This window comes from Stigmatopora argus, chromosome 23 (genome assembly GCF_051989625.1).
Source record: "Stigmatopora argus isolate UIUO_Sarg chromosome 23, RoL_Sarg_1.0, whole genome shotgun sequence".
NCBI lineage: Eukaryota > Metazoa > Chordata > Actinopteri > Syngnathiformes > Syngnathidae > Stigmatopora > Stigmatopora argus.
The window spans coordinates 1,025,203-1,041,991 of record NC_135409.1 but is presented as its reverse complement, the minus strand read 5'-3'; the positions used below and the strand labels follow the sequence as shown (position 1 = coordinate 1,041,991).

General features: G+C 44.7%; 10 non-coding genes across 10 annotated transcripts; all 10 read right to left on the bottom strand.

Annotated features, from left to right (window-relative positions):
- Positions 1-9,908: 9,908 nt before the first annotated feature.
- On the bottom strand, positions 9,909-9,981 carry trnaf-gaa (transfer RNA phenylalanine (anticodon GAA)). The gene has a single exon. It is a non-coding gene; the product is annotated as a tRNA-Phe (tRNA).
- Positions 9,982-10,272: 291 nt separating this feature from the next.
- On the bottom strand, positions 10,273-10,345 carry trnaf-gaa (transfer RNA phenylalanine (anticodon GAA)). Its single transcript has one exon. It is a non-coding gene; the product is annotated as a tRNA-Phe (tRNA).
- Positions 10,346-11,366: 1,021 nt separating this feature from the next.
- On the bottom strand, positions 11,367-11,439 carry trnaf-gaa (transfer RNA phenylalanine (anticodon GAA)). Its single transcript has one exon. It is a non-coding gene; the product is annotated as a tRNA-Phe (tRNA).
- Positions 11,440-11,730: 291 nt separating this feature from the next.
- trnaf-gaa (transfer RNA phenylalanine (anticodon GAA)) lies at positions 11,731-11,803 on the bottom strand. The gene has a single exon. It is a non-coding gene; the product is annotated as a tRNA-Phe (tRNA).
- Positions 11,804-12,458: 655 nt separating this feature from the next.
- trnaf-gaa (transfer RNA phenylalanine (anticodon GAA)) lies at positions 12,459-12,531 on the bottom strand. The gene has a single exon. It is a non-coding gene; the product is annotated as a tRNA-Phe (tRNA).
- A 654-nt stretch (positions 12,532-13,185) lies between these two features.
- On the bottom strand, positions 13,186-13,258 carry trnaf-gaa (transfer RNA phenylalanine (anticodon GAA)). Its single transcript has one exon. It is a non-coding gene; the product is annotated as a tRNA-Phe (tRNA).
- A 644-nt stretch (positions 13,259-13,902) lies between these two features.
- Positions 13,903-13,975, bottom strand: trnaf-gaa (transfer RNA phenylalanine (anticodon GAA)). Its single transcript has one exon. It is a non-coding gene; the product is annotated as a tRNA-Phe (tRNA).
- A 291-nt stretch (positions 13,976-14,266) lies between these two features.
- trnay-gua (transfer RNA tyrosine (anticodon GUA)) lies at positions 14,267-14,339 on the bottom strand. Its single transcript has one exon. It is a non-coding gene; the product is annotated as a tRNA-Tyr (tRNA).
- A 656-nt stretch (positions 14,340-14,995) lies between these two features.
- trnaf-gaa (transfer RNA phenylalanine (anticodon GAA)) lies at positions 14,996-15,068 on the bottom strand. The gene has a single exon. It is a non-coding gene; the product is annotated as a tRNA-Phe (tRNA).
- A 1,381-nt stretch (positions 15,069-16,449) lies between these two features.
- On the bottom strand, positions 16,450-16,522 carry trnaf-gaa (transfer RNA phenylalanine (anticodon GAA)). The gene has a single exon. It is a non-coding gene; the product is annotated as a tRNA-Phe (tRNA).
- Positions 16,523-16,789: the final 267 nt, after the last annotated feature.

Below are 16,789 nucleotides of genomic sequence, written 5' to 3'. Positions count from 1 at the left end.
AGCGTGAGAAAGTGAGTGGATAGTGAGTGATTGAGTAAGTCTTACTCAATCACTTTTTTTTTTTTTAAATTTTTTATTTTATTTTTTTTTTTATTTTTTTGGGATGCGGCCCGCTGGCACATTTGGACCGGCCCTCTGAACAATACCAGAGACGCTATCAGATTTTTTTTCCTATTTGGCCTTGAAGACTGGGACATTTTAATCTTGTGTTTGGTTCATTGCACCCCTGCTGAGCCCACAAATCATCCCAGTGAAGCGGGGCTTCGCATTGCTTCTTTGGTGACACGCGCGGGGAGAGTGTTTCCCTTTGATGCATGCGGGCACGTCCACCGTTGCATGCACAAGCAGTGTTACCGAGACATCTGGACGATCGCAGGTGAGGGCGGAGCCCTGGGACCATCGCGGACTATTCAAGCATATTAAAACTGCAACCTGTTTGAGAATGGAATAATGGCGAAAAAGTTAGGTGAGAGAAAAATTGATTCAGAATGCAGGATATTTAACCTGGAGTGGACAAACGATTATTTTTTTGTTCAATGCAAAGAAAAGGCTGTTTGTCTCATTTGTCAAGAGACGGTGGCGGTATTCAAAGAATACAATCTTTGCCGACACTATGAATCCCGTCACAAAGACAAGTACGATAGATTGCAAGGCCAAATACGAGCAGACAAACTCTCAAAGCGAAAAAGTGGACTACTATCTCAGCAGAACCAGGCATCCGTTCGGGCCAGCTTTTGGGTTGCTAAATTGATAGCAAGCAGCGGTAAGCCTTTCACTGACGGAGAGTTTTTTTAAGAAATGTATGGATACTGTCGCGGAGGAGGTGTGTCCCGAGAAGAAAGATGCATTTAATGCCGTAAGTCTGTCGGTGAGTACAATGACCAGACGCGTTGAAGAAATCGGGAGTAATGTATATGCCCAGCTTCAGCAGAAGACGAAATAAATTGACTTTTTTTCATTAGCACTGGATGAAAGCACGGACGTGCAAGACACAGCGCAACTGCTCATTTTTATTCGTGGAGTTAGCGCAAACTTTGAGATTTGCGAGGATCTGGCAGCCCTCCAAAGTCTCAAAGGGACTACAACGGGAGAGGATATTTTTGACAAAGTGTGCCAAACCATGGAGAAGTTGGACCTGGACTGGTCAAAGCTAGCTAGCATCACGACTGACGGGGCTCCTAGCATGGTGGCCGAAACTCGCGGTCTAATAATGGGACCCATGAACCGGGAGTTGGAAAAAAGGGGTCTCAGCGCCCCGCTACGAGTCCACTGCCAAATTCACCACCAAGCACTGTGCTGCAAAATGTTGACGTGGGATTCTGTAATGACGGTTGTGGTGTCGTGCATAAACTTCAGAGCAAAGGGAGAAGATTGTGCATGGCACAACAGAAAGTTGATGTTCCATGGCTTTTTCTGTTACAAACTGACACCGGCCCCCCATCAGAGAAGGGAAAAGTTATGTGGCCCTCACAAGAAAAAGTTTGGGGACCCCTGGAGTAAGACTTTGAGTGAGTGAGTGAGTGAGCGAGCGAATGAGTAAGTGAGACAGTGAGTGAGTGAGACAGTGAGTGAGACAGTGAGTGACTGAGTGAGTGTCAGGAGCGGCCGTTTGTCCCTCCAGGCTTGCCATAAAGGCAGAGCAGCTGGAATCAATCTGTTGATTACTTCCTGAGTTTGTATTTAAACACCAATTAGTTCTATTATCATTATCGGATCGTTCCTGCATGCGTCCTGCAAGCTGCTGCATATTCCTGCATGCTCCCTGCATGCGTCCTGCATGCTCCCTGCATGCTCCCTGCATGCTCCCTGCATGCTCCCTGCATGCGTCCTGCATGCTGCTGCATATTCCTGCATGCTCCCTGCATGCTCCCTGCATGCTCCCTGCATGCTCCCTGCATGCTCCCTGCATGCTCCCTGCATGCTCCCTGCATGCTCCCTGCATGCCCCCTGCATGCCCCCTGCATGCCCCCTGCATGCCCCCTGCATGCCCCCTGCATGCCCCCTGCATGCTCCCTGCATGCCCCCTGCATGCCCCCTGCATGCCCCCTGCATGCCCCCCGCATGCCCCCCGCATGCCCCCCGCATGCCCCCCGCATGCCCCCCGCATGCCCCCCGCATGCCCCCCGCATGCCCCCCGCATGCCCCCCGCATGCCCCCTGCATGCCCCCTGCATGCCCCCGTATTGTTGCAAGCCTTTGTTGATTTGTAAAGCCCTTTTGATTTATTAAAGATGTTGTTTTGTATCTAATACCTCGTCAAATCCTACTTCCCCGCGCCTGGATCTGAATCTATTCCTGACTGTGCCACGACGACGCGGTGCAATTGTAACAGAACGATCCGACCATCATGGACCCAGCGGGAAGCCACCCAGCTCGCGCCGACGCTCTCGTCAACGCCAGCCACCCTTCTCGAAGCCCCCCCGGCCACATGGATTTAGCTGTAAGCTCCCCAAAATCTTTTGGGGAGTTTATAATGGACACGCCATGGTGTGGGCACCTCAGAGATGTTCTGGCAGTGGAGGAATCCCGACTAGCAGGTAATTCTGAGCCTCCATCCACCTTTAAACCGATCCTTCGCTCAGCCCGTCGCACCGGGCTGCCAGTACAGCTAAGTCAGAATACCCAAGTTCCGAGACACCCTGTTCATCGCCCGAGTTATCTGAAGTCAAACTCCAGCGAGTCTTTTTCTCAATGGAGGGAGAATCCAAAGCCATTTTAGACATAAATCGATAGGTAATAAGTAAGTTAATAAATAAATACATGAATAAATATATAAATAAATAAGCATGTTGATTTGTATGCTGGAGATTCGGACTCGGACAGTGATTTTCTCAGCCGATTTGGACTCCGATACACCCCACCGGTGGACGTTGACCCATACTCCTTCGATTACTCCGACCAGCATCTGCCGTGTCGACTGGCCATCTACAGTGGACCACCGCGTGGCGGCCGGCGGGGAGGCTCACGTAGGAGTTTCGAACGCCGCCCGTCTTGTCTTCGTGGGGAGGCGCAGCAGCGAGGTCCTTCACCGTGTCGGCTGGCCGTCTACGATGGGCCACCATGTGGCGGCCGGTGTGCGGTGCCGTCCTACCGGAGGAGGTGGCGAGTGCTGCACCGCAGGGAGAAGTGGAAGGAGGGCCTGGACGCTCGAGCCCCTGACCAAGCTCCTCGCTTGACCTCGCCCGTCCAAGTTCCTCGCTCGACCTCGCCCGTCCAAGTTCCTCGCTCGACCTCGCCCGTCCAAGTTCCTCGCTCGACCTCGCCCGTCCAAGTTCCTCGCTCGACCTCGCCCGTCCAAGTTCCTCGCTCGACCTCGCCCGTCCAAGTTCCTTGCCCGACCTCGCCCGTCCATGTTCCTCACCCGACCTCGCCCGTACAAGTTCCCCGCCCGACCACGCCCGTCCAGACGCCTCACTCGTTCAGACGCCTTGCCCAACCACGCCGTTCCAAATTCCTGTGCCGAAGCCACGCAAAATACTCCTCTTACCAGCTGGGCCGCCGGTCGCACCCGTGCTGAAGCCACGAACCAGGCTAGTTCCTGCCTGCCAAGTTCCTGCCTGCCAAGTTCCTGCCTGCCAAGTTCCTGCCTGCCAAGTTCTTGCCTGCCAAGTTCTTGCCTGCCAAGTTCTTGCCTGCCAAGTTCCTGCCTGCCAAGTTCCTGCCTGCCAAGTTCCTGCCTGCCAAGTTCCTGCCTGCCAAGTTCCTGCCTGCCAAGTTCCTGCCTGCCAAGTTCCTGCCTGCCAGGTTCCTGCCTGCCAGGTTCCTGCCTGCCAGGTTCCTGCCAGTGCTGCATTTGTATGTGCTTGCTTGTGCATTAACACACTGACACAAGATGAGAGAGCTGTGCTGCTGCCCCATAAAATCCTCAAATTTGCATTGGAGGTGGTTTAGTGTGTGTCTTTGTGGGGTGGTCTTAGTCTGAGTTCTTATTTCTGAGTTCGGAGGAAAGGCAGCTGAGATGGGTCTCATTACCAACAAAGGTATCTTTTTGCACGGCAACGCGCTCGTAAGATAACATAAACAAATTTAAATGAACTTGGATTACGATGCAGACACTCAAAAATAATTTTAATCTAACCTTACACTAAACTTAATTCTAATTTTGTTTTAAATTTTTATACCTTTCTTCTCCCGGGCGGGTTGGCTCTGTTTGCCCCGCCTCCACCCTGAGTTTCAGATGCAACCTATCGATGGCAGTTTGCTTTTGTATTCCCTTCAAAATATTCCAAAAATTATGCACACAAATGTCCTCACAATAGGATAACGCACAACCACTTGCCAACGAGTAGTATATATAACTCTCTTATTAGCGATCGGCTCACCATTCACAATGACTAACGGGAAAAAAACACATCGCAGAGACATTACAAGAGGGAGTTGCGACCAGAGAGAGATTACACGAGGGAGTTGCGGGGAGAGAGAGAGCCCATGATGTTCTTATGAGCAGCCTCTCGCTTCTGCTGTCTGCTCGTATATCAAAATTTGTCTCGTATCTCAAGATAAACATTTGCCAGAAATTTTACTCGTATCTCAAATTTCTCGTATGTCAGGCCACCCGTATGTCGAGGTACCACTGTATTGTCATCATACACAGCTGTGTATAATGAAATTGGTGGTGCTACTCCACAAAGTTTGTTTTCCAAGTAAAAAAAACACAAGTAATATAAAAATATAAAAAGTCACATCTTGGCCAGGTAAATTCTAAAATATTGCACAATCTAAGATATTGCACATTGTTATTGCACACCCCGAAGTTATTGCACAGAAGGGATTGTGTGTCGTGCTAACGCGAGTTCAGAGTCCTGATGGCTGTGGGAAAAAAGTATTGCGCTGGGTTATTGCAATGTCGAGGAACAAATGAGACGGAAACCAACAGACTGGATCAAATCTTAGTCGCAGCCGATCGACTGGGAAATTGTGACCGATGGAATGAGCACCCCTGCCTTTGGGTGTAATGCACAAATATAACCCTGCATGATCATTTCAGCCGGTCTCATCATGCACCTTCCAGGTCATGCTGTAAAGACAATATCACGAGGTCATGCCGTCTGTTTCAATTCAGGTTCAATTTGCGTAGTTTCCTGAGACACGATATGTGCTGAGTCTAAGCAAAGCTCAACAGTTTACCCCAGGGCCTTGTATAGATACTGTCTGAACTTTTTCTCCGATGTGGCCTTAGTAGGAGTGCTTATCCATAATTATCCATTTTATTCATTCATTCGGTTTGCTTAATTAATGCCCCGTAATTATGGGATCCCTTCAGTATATAAATGTGTGTGCGTATGTGTCTATGTGTATGTATGTACCGTATTTTCACCCTAAAGGGCGCAGTCTCAGTTGCGAGTGTATTTTCTTTTTTTTGTCAATACATAGGGCGCTTTGTTTTAAAAAACGTGCTTCTATGGTTGTGCTAGCATGACACACAGCAAAGCATATAGCATGCATGCTAGTGTATGTTTATAAAAGGGCAACAGGAGAAAAACTGAGTTTGATTTAGTTTTATTGACAATGTATATTCGCGAAAATATGAGTCAAAGTATTCAAACATCTACAACTCTGTCAACGTCCTCATCTTCTTTATCCGACAGAAAGAGTTGGCCAACAATGCTCGGTTACATAACATTGTCAGGGACAGCGTGTTCGGCGTGGGGTTTCGTAATAGTGATTCCAGCTTTAACAAAAGCTAAAACTAGAGTGCTCGCCAGCCGGCACTTTCGCCCAGACAATCCATTCCAAATCGTCACGTAACTCGTGTGACGCTGCCTGCCTGTCTTTGCATGGAACCTCTATGTTCAAAGCTGTTCCTCCTCGCTGTTAAATTGTGTTCGATCCATGGTGTTGGGAATTTTCTCTAGAATTATATTAAAGTTAAGTTAGTAATCTGACTCCAATTTGTGACCTTACCCAACTGCCACTCATCCAACAATTTGCGCGCTCGTTCTGCAATAGAAAGGTATCAGGAAGCTAGCAGTTTCACACACAAGTGGATTTATTCCTAACACACAAATCTAATACATACGCCTGGGTCTCAGGTCCCTCTCAATACAGCTCTATACGTCTCTGTTGCCACCAGTCGACGTAGTTCTTTATTCTGAGTTGCCCAGGAACTTAGTTATACTACACAAAATGCAAATGACAAAACAAAAAAGGCATCCTGGCATTATTCTATTGGCTATGTGTACACTGCAGTTAACTTTAGCTTGCTCATTGGTCTTTATTCCCTGCAGATTCTTCCCGCCGGTTCCGCCCAGTTGTATTTTTCCTCTCCACCAACTGCCTCTGTCTTATCTCGTCTCGGCACCTGCAAACAGTCCACTCTTGCACCCCCCGCATCCTGCCTTGTTCATACGCTCAGCACTTTACAATCTCACACTCTCATACAAAGAATGTAGCAACATCTAATGAACTACTCCAAGCTCAAACTGTTATATTCCTTTATTCCCTCTCATGACCTCAGACGACTGAGGTCATCACTCAAATACCTTGTTTTATTTGTTAAACACGAGCTAAAATCAATGGCCATAAGCTAAAAATCAGTAAACAATTAAAAAATCAGTAGAAAACTAAAAATCAGTATATGTTAGAATTATTATGGAATATTCTATATGTGTTGTAAGCATTTTTTCAAATAAGTAGTAAGGCTATAAACAGTCATGGGAACATGGACATTTTTTCCTCCACATCATCGTCTCCTCAAGGCCAAAGCTCGAGGACACATTGTTTCGGACACTTCTCCGGCAGGACCCAATGAGACTGTTATGACGAGACTCCAGCAGCAGATTTGAAAATACGGCTTTGCTTACATTATAATACTACTTTGTTTACCTTATAATGCATTCCTCACACTGTTGTTTTTCTAAACATCTAGGGTGTTATTGTACTGATTACATAAACATGTTTTTCGAATGTCGCGATTAAATACAATGATTCAGTTACTGCAATTCAGAATGCATTGTGGACTGAGACGACGTCACAAGGCATCTCCTTGCAAGTTGTAAGCAGCTATGTTGAAAGATGTTTTTCCTTTTTTAATTAAATATTACTAATAATGATTTAAAAGGTTTGAATCATTATTCCAACAGTATAAGATTTCATTCTAGTAAAAAATCAGTAAAAAATTCATACTCTCCTCCTGGCCTCAGCTCCCTGCGGCTACCTTCCCATACTCACATCCCGAACTCCCGGAGGGCCACAGCTGTCTCCGCCTCCTGGGGGTCCTTCTGAGGGATCATCATGTACTGGTGTTTCCCCTTTTGTCATAGTCCCATTCTCACAAATGATAATTGGAAAATATGGATCTTTTCCAGACGAATATGCCCACAACTTAAACCCCCAACATGATGTGTTTAGCACTAACACTTCTTGTTGTGGTGGCGCAATTGAATTATTGCCCATTGCAATTGTCAATTTCAATATCTCCCCTTCTTTTCTTAGGAAAATCTTATTATGGAAATACTTAGCAATATTATTCTTTGATGATGTCCAATAATCACCCACCTGTGTGGTAACCATGGAATCCCATCCCCACATTGTCACGTGTCCTGTTATATACCACCAATGACCAGGGAACATGTCTCCAGTTACTACTGACATGTCAGCCATCGCTGATGTATACCACGCTTCCCGAAACCCTCTCAGCGCCTTTATTGGTATATCTACTTGGGTAGTTGTTTTAGGAGCCACTGTTACTCTCACCGAATTATTGTATGCCCAGCCTATTATCCAAGGCTGGTAGCCCTTTTTCTCCCACTCATTTTCTGACTTTACCTCTCTTCTCCTCCTTGGCTCCTGTGGGTCCTGGTACCGTGTTTTATAATTGTCCAATTTATCTAACAAATCAAGCCATTGTTGAGTCCAGTTCAAAATTGTCACCCAAGCGTTCACCTGTGTCGATTGTTTACACTTCAGATTTAGCAGTAATTGTTGTGTCTGTGTCAGCGTCTTACCACCATCTTGCTCTGCTTCATACCATACCGTTCCATTACAGGAATGATACACCATCACTCCTTCTCCTTTCACTCCATTCCTTCTGTCATCCTGCACCATCAACATAGTCCACACAAAGCACAAGCCAGCAAGCAAAATAGTCAATAACGTTAAACATTTGCATTGTCGTCGTCTTTGTACAGACACTTTCGAGTCCGACTTTGATCCAATTCTTGCCATCGTCACATTCCCTCTCTTGACCTGCCCGTCCGGGCGGTCAACCTTTATGCTCACCATTGGCAGGCACAAAGTCTGGGGCCGGGCGCAACTGTGAGTAATGGTACCACTTTTGTCCTTTAGTGCAATTAAAACTCATTACTTTTAAAATGCATATTAATCAAGTCCCAATTCATTCAATAATGTGTATCGCGTTGCATTGTAAACTCAGTTGTCTGAAATTCCAAATATCCCAGTGTAGTAGTCTTTTTATCAAATGTAACATTCCATTGTCTTTGGAGTTTGCCAATCATCTCCTATAAAACTTTCTTAATCAATCTTTTCCAATATTCAGGCATAAAATTTAAATCCAGTTACATTTCTAATTGTTTACTTTGACTATCTGTAAGAAGGTTTGGTCTCAATTGAAACGCTTTCACTCCCCCCTTTTTTATGGAGACAATAAAACCAATATAAAAGTTCCTTATGACTTACGGCATTGCTCCTCGAGCGATAATCTTTCCAATCAATATTGGAGTACTTGCCATTACGTCTGATTACGTCAAAAGTTTATCTTACCTGTCTCCTCAAACGTTTCAATTTTGAGACACCTTCTTACAGTGCACCAGGTGGATCGGCCATTCTCATGTCTGCCTGTGGGTCAACAACACTTGCACGGACACTCTCATCCTGGGTTGCTCATGCGTGCTCTCCATGTTTCCTGTTAAGAAACACCATCTCCCTCTGCCAACCCAAAATTAATGCGTTTCTTTAAAGTTTTTTCTTTTATGCAGACATATGATTAGCCTCATCCTCCAGTTCCAATCGTGTAGTGAATAATGGTGTTTGGTATGGTCTACTAAATAGGATTTCCATATTTTTCCGGAACGAAATATGGAAACTTTTGTCAATTCAGTCAATTATTCTGTTAACACAATTTGGATGCCATTATCACAATAAATCAATAGTACTTTGGAATATCGTATCAAGCACTGTCTTAGTTTTTTGTTTTTCTCAGTGCTCCTAAATTTTGCATAGCAGATTTGTTTCTCCACTTCAAGTTTCACGTTTGGAGTGCTGCTGCTTTTACCATTACAAATTTCATTGGACTAAACAATTTTCCATAATTTTCATCAAAAATTGATTTCAAATTTCTAAATAATTTTCCACCTTGATATCTGATTGATTAATTATATCTTGGTGGTCGGCCAATCAAAAACACAAAAAGACAAACAAACAACCATTCACGCTCACACTCATTTTCAGACATCAGTGGTCTGCAATTTTCTCATCACTGGTGGAGAGCGCCATCCCACGTCTGGGCTTCTTGGCAGCTTACCTCCATTTTGCTGTCCTATCAGCCTAATCATTCTCAAAAGAAATAGGTTAACGTCATTTGGTTGACATCAATTGTTCGATGCTTATGCAATCCGTATATCATTAATATTCTAATAGTCATTAATATGACCCACGCCAAAGCATATTTCCAGCGTTAAACAACTTGGACTGCAAATTGACTCATGGCTTACTAGTATAATATTCCATTTGGAGCATTAACTGGTATTGATCCGGTTTAGAGAGTTCAAGGGACTGCCGAAGCCCGAGTTTGATTCAGGGTACGCTTACCAAAACTCTTTATATGAGCCAATTCGGCTCATGTCGGTGACAGGAATCAAACTTGACTGCAAAAAACTCATAGCTTACAGGTAAACAGTTTTCATACTGACTGCCATCTGATTTAGGCTGGGCTTCCCAGGTCCAATGCTTTGCCGAAACCCGGGATTGAACCAGGGACCTTTAGATCTTCAGTCTAACGCTCTCCCAACTGAGCTACTTCGGCTGATTGTTTACAGCGTTAAACAACTTGGACTGCAAATTGACTCATGGCTTACTAGTATAATATTCCATTTGGAGCATTAACTGGTATTGATCCGGTTTAGAGAGTTCAAGGGACTGCCGAAGCCCGAGTTTGATTCAGGGTACGCTTACCAAAACTCTTTATATGAGCCAATTCGGCTCATGTCGGTGACAGGAATCAAACTTGACTGCAAAAAAACTCATAGCTTACAGGTAAACAGTTTTCATACTGACTGCCATCTGATTTAGGCTGGGCTTCCCAGGTCCAATGCTTTGCCGAAACCCGGGAATGAACCAGGGACCTTTAGATCTTCAGTCTAACGCTCTACCAACTGAGCTACTTCGGCTGATTGTTTACAGCATTAAACAACTTGGACTGCAAATTGACTCATGGCTTACTAGTATAATATTCCATTTGGAGCATTAACTGGTATTGATCCGGTTTAGAGAGTTCAAGGGACTGCCGAAGCCCGAGTTTGATTCAGGGTACGCTTACCAAAACTCTTTATATGAGCCAACCAATTCGGCTCATGTCGGTGACAGGAATCAAACTTGACTGCAAAAAAACTCATAGCTTACATGACAGTTTTCATACTGACTGCCATCTTATTTAGGCTGGGCTTCCCAGGTCCAATGCTTCGCCGAAACCAGGGATTGAACCAGGGACCTTTAGATCTTCAGTCTAATGCTCTCCCGACTGAGCTACTTCGGCTGATTGTTTACAGCATTAAACAACTTGGACTGCAAATTGACTCATGGCTTACTAGTATAATATTCCATTTGGAGCATTAACTGGTATTGATCCGGTTTAGAGAGTTCAAGGGACTGCCGAAGCCCGAGTTTGATTCAGGGTACGCTTACCAAAACTCTTTATATGAGCCAACCAATTCGGCTCATGTCGGTGACAGGAATCAAACTTGACTGCAAAAAAACTCATAGCTTACATGACAGTTTTCATACTGACTGCCATCTTATTTAGGCTGGGCTTCCCAGGTCCACTGCTTCGCCGAAACCAGGGATTGAACCAGGGACCTTTAGATCTTCAGTCTAATGCTCTCCCGACTGAGCTACTTCGGCTGATTGTTTACAGCATTAAACAACTTGGACTGCAAATTGACTCATGGCTTACTAGTATAATATTCCATTTGGAGCATTAACTGGTATTGATCCGGTTTAGAGAGTTCAAGGGACTGCCGAAGCCCGAGTTTGATTCAGGGTACGCTTACCAAAACTCTTTATATGAGCCAATTCGGCTCATGTCGGTGACAGGAATCAAACTTGACTGCAAAAAAACTCATAGCTTACAGGTAAACAGTTTTCATACTGACTGCCATCTGATTTAGGCTGGGCTTCCCAGGTCCAATGCTTTGCCAAAACCCGGGATTGAACCAGGGACCTTTAGATCTTCAGTCTAACGCTCTCCCAACTGAGCTACTTCGGCTGATTGTTTACAGCATTAAACAACTTGGACTGCAAATCGACTCATGGCTTACTAGTATAATATTCCATTTGGAGCATTAACTGGTATTGATCCGGTTTAGAGAGTTCAAGGGACTGCCGAAGCCCGAGTTTGATTCAGGGTACGCTTACCAAAACTCTTTATATGAGCCAATTCGGCTCATGTCGGTGACAGGAATCAAACTTGACTGCAAAAAAACTCATAGCTTACAGGTAAACAGTTTTCATACTGACTGCCATCTGATTTAGGTTGGGCTTCCCAGGTCCAATGCTTTGCCGAAACCCGGGATTGAACCAGGGACCTTTAGATCTTCAGTCTAACGCTCTCCCAACTGAGCTACTTCGGCTGATTGTTTACAGCGTTAAACAACTTGGACTGCAAATTGACTCATGGCTTACTAGTATAATATTCCATTTGGAGCATTAACTGGTATTGATCCGGTTTAGAGAGTTCAAGGGACTGCCGAAGCCCGAGTTTGATTCAGGGTACGCTTACCAAAACTCTTTATATGAGCCAATTCGGCTCATGTCGGTGACAGGAATCAAACTTGACTGCAAAAAAACTCATAGCTTACGGGTAAACAGTTTTCATACGGACTGCCATCTGATTTAGGCTGGGCTTCCCAGGTCCAATGCTTGGCCGAAACCCGGGATTGAACCAGGGACCTTTAGATCTTCAATTTAACGCTCTCCCAACTGAGCTACTTCGGCTGATTGTTTACAGCGTTAAACAACTTGGACTGCAAATTGACTCATGGCTTACTAGTATAATATTCCATTTGGAGCATTAACTGGTATTGATCCGGTTTAGAGAGTTCAAGGGACTGCCGAAGCCCGAGTTTGATTCAGGGTACGCTTACCAAAACTCTTTATATGAGCCAATTCGGCTCATGTCGGTGACAGGAATCAAACTTGACTGCAAAAAAACTCATAGCTTACAGGTAAACAGTTTTCATACTGACTGCCATCTGATTTAGGCTGGGCTTCCCAGGTCCAATGCTTTGCCGAAACCCGGGATTGAACCAGGGACCTTTAGATCTTCAGTCTAACGCTCTCCCAACTGAGCTACTTCGGCTGATTGTTTACAGCGTTAAACAACTTGGACTTCAAATTGACTCATGGCTTACTAGTATAATATTCCATTTGGAGCATTAACTGGTATTGATCCGGTTTAGAGAGTTCAAGGGACTGCCGAAGCCCGAGTTTGATTCAGGGTATGCTTACCAAAACTCTTTATATGAGCCAATTCGGCTCATGTCGGTGACAGGAATCAAACTTGACTGCAAAAAAACTCATAGCTTACAGGTAAACGTTTTCATACTGACTGCCATCTGATTTAGGCTGGGCTTCCCAGGTCCAATGCTTTGCCGAAACCCGGGATTGAACTAGGGACCTTTAGATCTTCAATTTAACGCTCTCCCAACTGAGCTACTTCGGCTGATTGTTTACAGCGTTAAACAACTTGGACTGCAAATTGACTCATGGCTTACTAGTATAATATTCCATTTGGAGCATTAACTGGTATTGATCCGGTTTAGAGAGTTCAAGGGACTGCCGAAGCCCGAGTTTGATTCAGGGTACGCTTACCAAAACTCTTTATATGAGCCAATTCGGCTCATGTCGGTGACAGGAATCAAACTTGACTGCAAAAAAACTCATAGCTTACAGGTAAACAGTTTTCATACTGACTGCCATCTGATTTAGGCTGGGCTTCCCAGGTCCAATGCTTTGCCGAAACCCGGGATTGAACCAGGGACCTTTAGATCTTCAGTCTAACGCTCTCCCAACTGAGCTACTTCGGCTGATTGTTTACAGCGTTAAACAACTTGGACTTCAAATTGACTCATGGCTTACTAGTATAATATTCCATTTGGAGCATTAACTGGTATTGATCCGGTTTAGAGAGTTCAAGGGACTGCCGAAGCCCGAGTTTGATTCAGGGTATGCTTACCAAAACTCTTTATATGAGCCAATTCGGCTCATGTCGGTGACAGGAATCAAACTTGACTGCAAAAAAACTCATAGCTTACAGGTAAACGTTTTCATACTGACTGCCATCTGATTTAGGCTGGGCTTCCCAGGTCCAATGCTTTGCCGAAACCCGGGATTGAACTAGGGACCTTTAGATCTTCAGTCTAACGCTCTCCCAACTGAGCTACTTCGGCTGATTGTTTATAGCATTAAAAAACTTGGACTGCAAATTGAATCATGGCTTACTAGTATAATATTCCATTTGGAGCATTAACTGGTATTGATCCGGTTTAGAGAGTTCAAGGGACTGCCGAAGCCCGAGTTTGATTCAGGGTACGCTTACCAAAACTCTTTATTTGAGCCAATTCGGTGACAGGAATCAAACTTGACTGCAAAAAAACTCATAACTTACAGGTAAACAGTTTTCATACTGACTGCCATCTGATTTAGGCTGGGCTTCCCAGGTCCAATGCTTTGCCGAAACCCGGGATTGAACCAGGGACCTTGAGATCTTCAGTCTAACGCTCTCCCAACTGAGCTACTTCGGCTGATTGTTTACAACGTTAAACAACTTGAACTGCAAATTGACTCATGGCTTACTAGTATAATATTCCATTTGGAGCATTAACTGGTATTGATCCGGTTTAGAGAGTTCAAGGGACTGCCGAAGCCCGAGTTTGATTCAGGGTACGCTTACCAAAACTCTTTATATGAGCCAATTCGGCTCATGTTGGTGACAGGAATCAAACTTGACTGCAAAAAAACTCCTAGCTTACAGGTAAACAGTTTTCATACTGACTGCCATCTGATTTAGGCTGGGCTTCCCAGGTCCAATGCTTTGCCGAAACCCGGGATTGAACCAGGGACCTTTAGATCTACAGTCTAACGCTCTCCCGACTGAGCTACTTCGGCTGACTGTTTACAGCATTAAACAACTTGGACTGCAAATTGACTCATGGCTTACTAGTATAATATTCCATTTGGAGCATTAACTGGTATTGATCCGGTTTAGAGAGTTCAAGGGACTGCCGAAGCCCGAGTTTGATTCAGGGTACGCTTACCAAAACTCTTTATATGAGCCATTTCGGCTCATGTCGGTGACAGGAATCAAACTTGACTGCAAAAAAACTCATAGCTTACAGGTAAACAGTTTTCATACTGACTGCCATCTGATTTAGGCTGCGCTTCCCAGGTCCAATGCTTTGCCGGAACCCGGGATTGAACCAGGGACCTTTATATCTTCAGTCTAACACTCTCCCAACTGAGCTACTTCGGCTGATTGTTTACAGCGTTAAACAACTTGGACTGCAAATTGACTCATGGCTTACTAGTATAATATTCCATTTGGAGCATTAACTGGTATTGATCCGGTTTAGAGAGTTCAAGGGACTGCCGAAGCCCGAGTTTGATTCAGGGTACGCTTACCAAAACTCTTTATATGAGCCAATTCGGCTCATGTGTTGTGACAGGAATTAAACTTGACTGCAAAAAAACTCATAGCTTACAGGTAAACAGTTTACATACTGACTGCCATCTGATTTAGGCTGGGCTTCCCAGGTCCAATGCTTTGCCGAAACCCGGGATTGAACCAGGGACCTTTAGATCTTCAGTCTAACGCTCTCCCAACTGAGCTACTTCAGCTGATTGTTTACAGCATTAAACAACTTGGACTGCAAATTGACTCATGGCTTACTAGTATAATATTCCATTTGGAGCATTAACTGGTATTGATCCGGTTTAGAGAGTTCAAGGGACTGCCGAAGCCCGAGTTTGATTCAGGGTACGCTTACCAAAACTCTTTATATGAGCCAATTCGGCTCATGTCGGTGACAGGAATCAAACTTGACTGCAAAAAAACTCATAGCTTACAGGTAAACAGTTTTCATACTGACTGCCATCTGATTTAGGCTGGGCTTCCCAGGTCCAATGCTTTACCGAAACCCGGGGTTGAACCAGGGACCTTTAGATCTTCAGTCTAACGCTCTCCCAACTGAGCTACTTCCGCTGACTGTTTACAGCGTTAAACAACTTGGACTGCAAATTGACTCATGGCTTACTAGTATAATATTCCATTTGGAGCATTAACTGGTATTGATCCGGTTTAGAGAGTTCAAGGGACTGCCGAAGCCCGAGTTTGATTCAGGGTACGCTTACCAAAACTCTTTATATGAGCCAATTCGGCTCATGTCGGTGACAGGAATCAAACTTGACTGCAAAAAAACTCATAGTTACAGGTAAACAGTTTTCATACTGACTGCCATCTGATTAAGCTGGGCTTCCCAGGTCCAATGCTTTGCCGAAACCCGGGATTGAACCAGGGACCTTTAGATCTTCATTCTAACGCTCTCTCAACTGAGCTACTTCGGCTGATTGTTTACAGCGTTAAACAACTTGGACTGCAAATTGACTCATGGCTTACTAGTATAATATTCCATTTGGAGCATTAACTGGTATTGATCCGGTTTAGAGAGTTCAAGGGACTGCCGAAGCCCGAGTTTGATTCAGGGTACGCTTACCAAAACTCTTTATATGAGCCAATTCGGCTCATGTCGGTGACAGGAATCAAACTTGACTGCAAAAAAACTCATAGCTTACACGTAAACAGTTTTCATACTGACTGCCATCTGATTTAGGCTGGCCTTCCCGGGTCCAATGCTTTGCCGAAACCCGGGATTGAACCAGGGACCTTTAGATCTTCAGTTTAACGCTCTCCCAACTGAGCTACTTCGGCTGATTGTTTACAATGTTAAACAACTTGGACTGCAAATTGACTCATGGCTTACTAGTATAATATTCCATTTGGAGCAATAACTGGTATTGATCCGGTTTAGAGAGTTCAAGGGACTGCCGAAGCCCGAGTTTGATTCAGGGTACGCTTACCAAAACTCTTTATATGAGCCAATTCGGCTCATGTCGGTGACAGGAATCAAACTTGACTGCAAAAAAACTCATAGCTTACAGGTAAACAGTTTTCATACTGACTGCCATCTGATTTAGGCTGGGCTTCCCAGGTCCAATGCTTTGCCGAAACCCGGGATTGAACCAGGGACCTTTAGATCTTCAGTCTAACGCTCTCCCAACTGAGCTACTTCGGCTGATTGTTTACAGCGTTAAACAACTTGGACTGCAAATTGACTCATGGCTTACTAGTATAATATTCCATTTGGAGCATTAACTGGTATTGATCCGGTTTAGAGAGTTCAAGGGACTGCCGAAGCCCGAGTTTGATTCAGGGTACGCTTACCAAAACTCTTTATATGAGCCAATTCGGCTCATGTCGGTGACAGGAATCAAACTTGACTGCAAAAAAACTCATAGCTTACAGGTAAACAGTTTTCATACTGACTGCCATCTGATTTAGG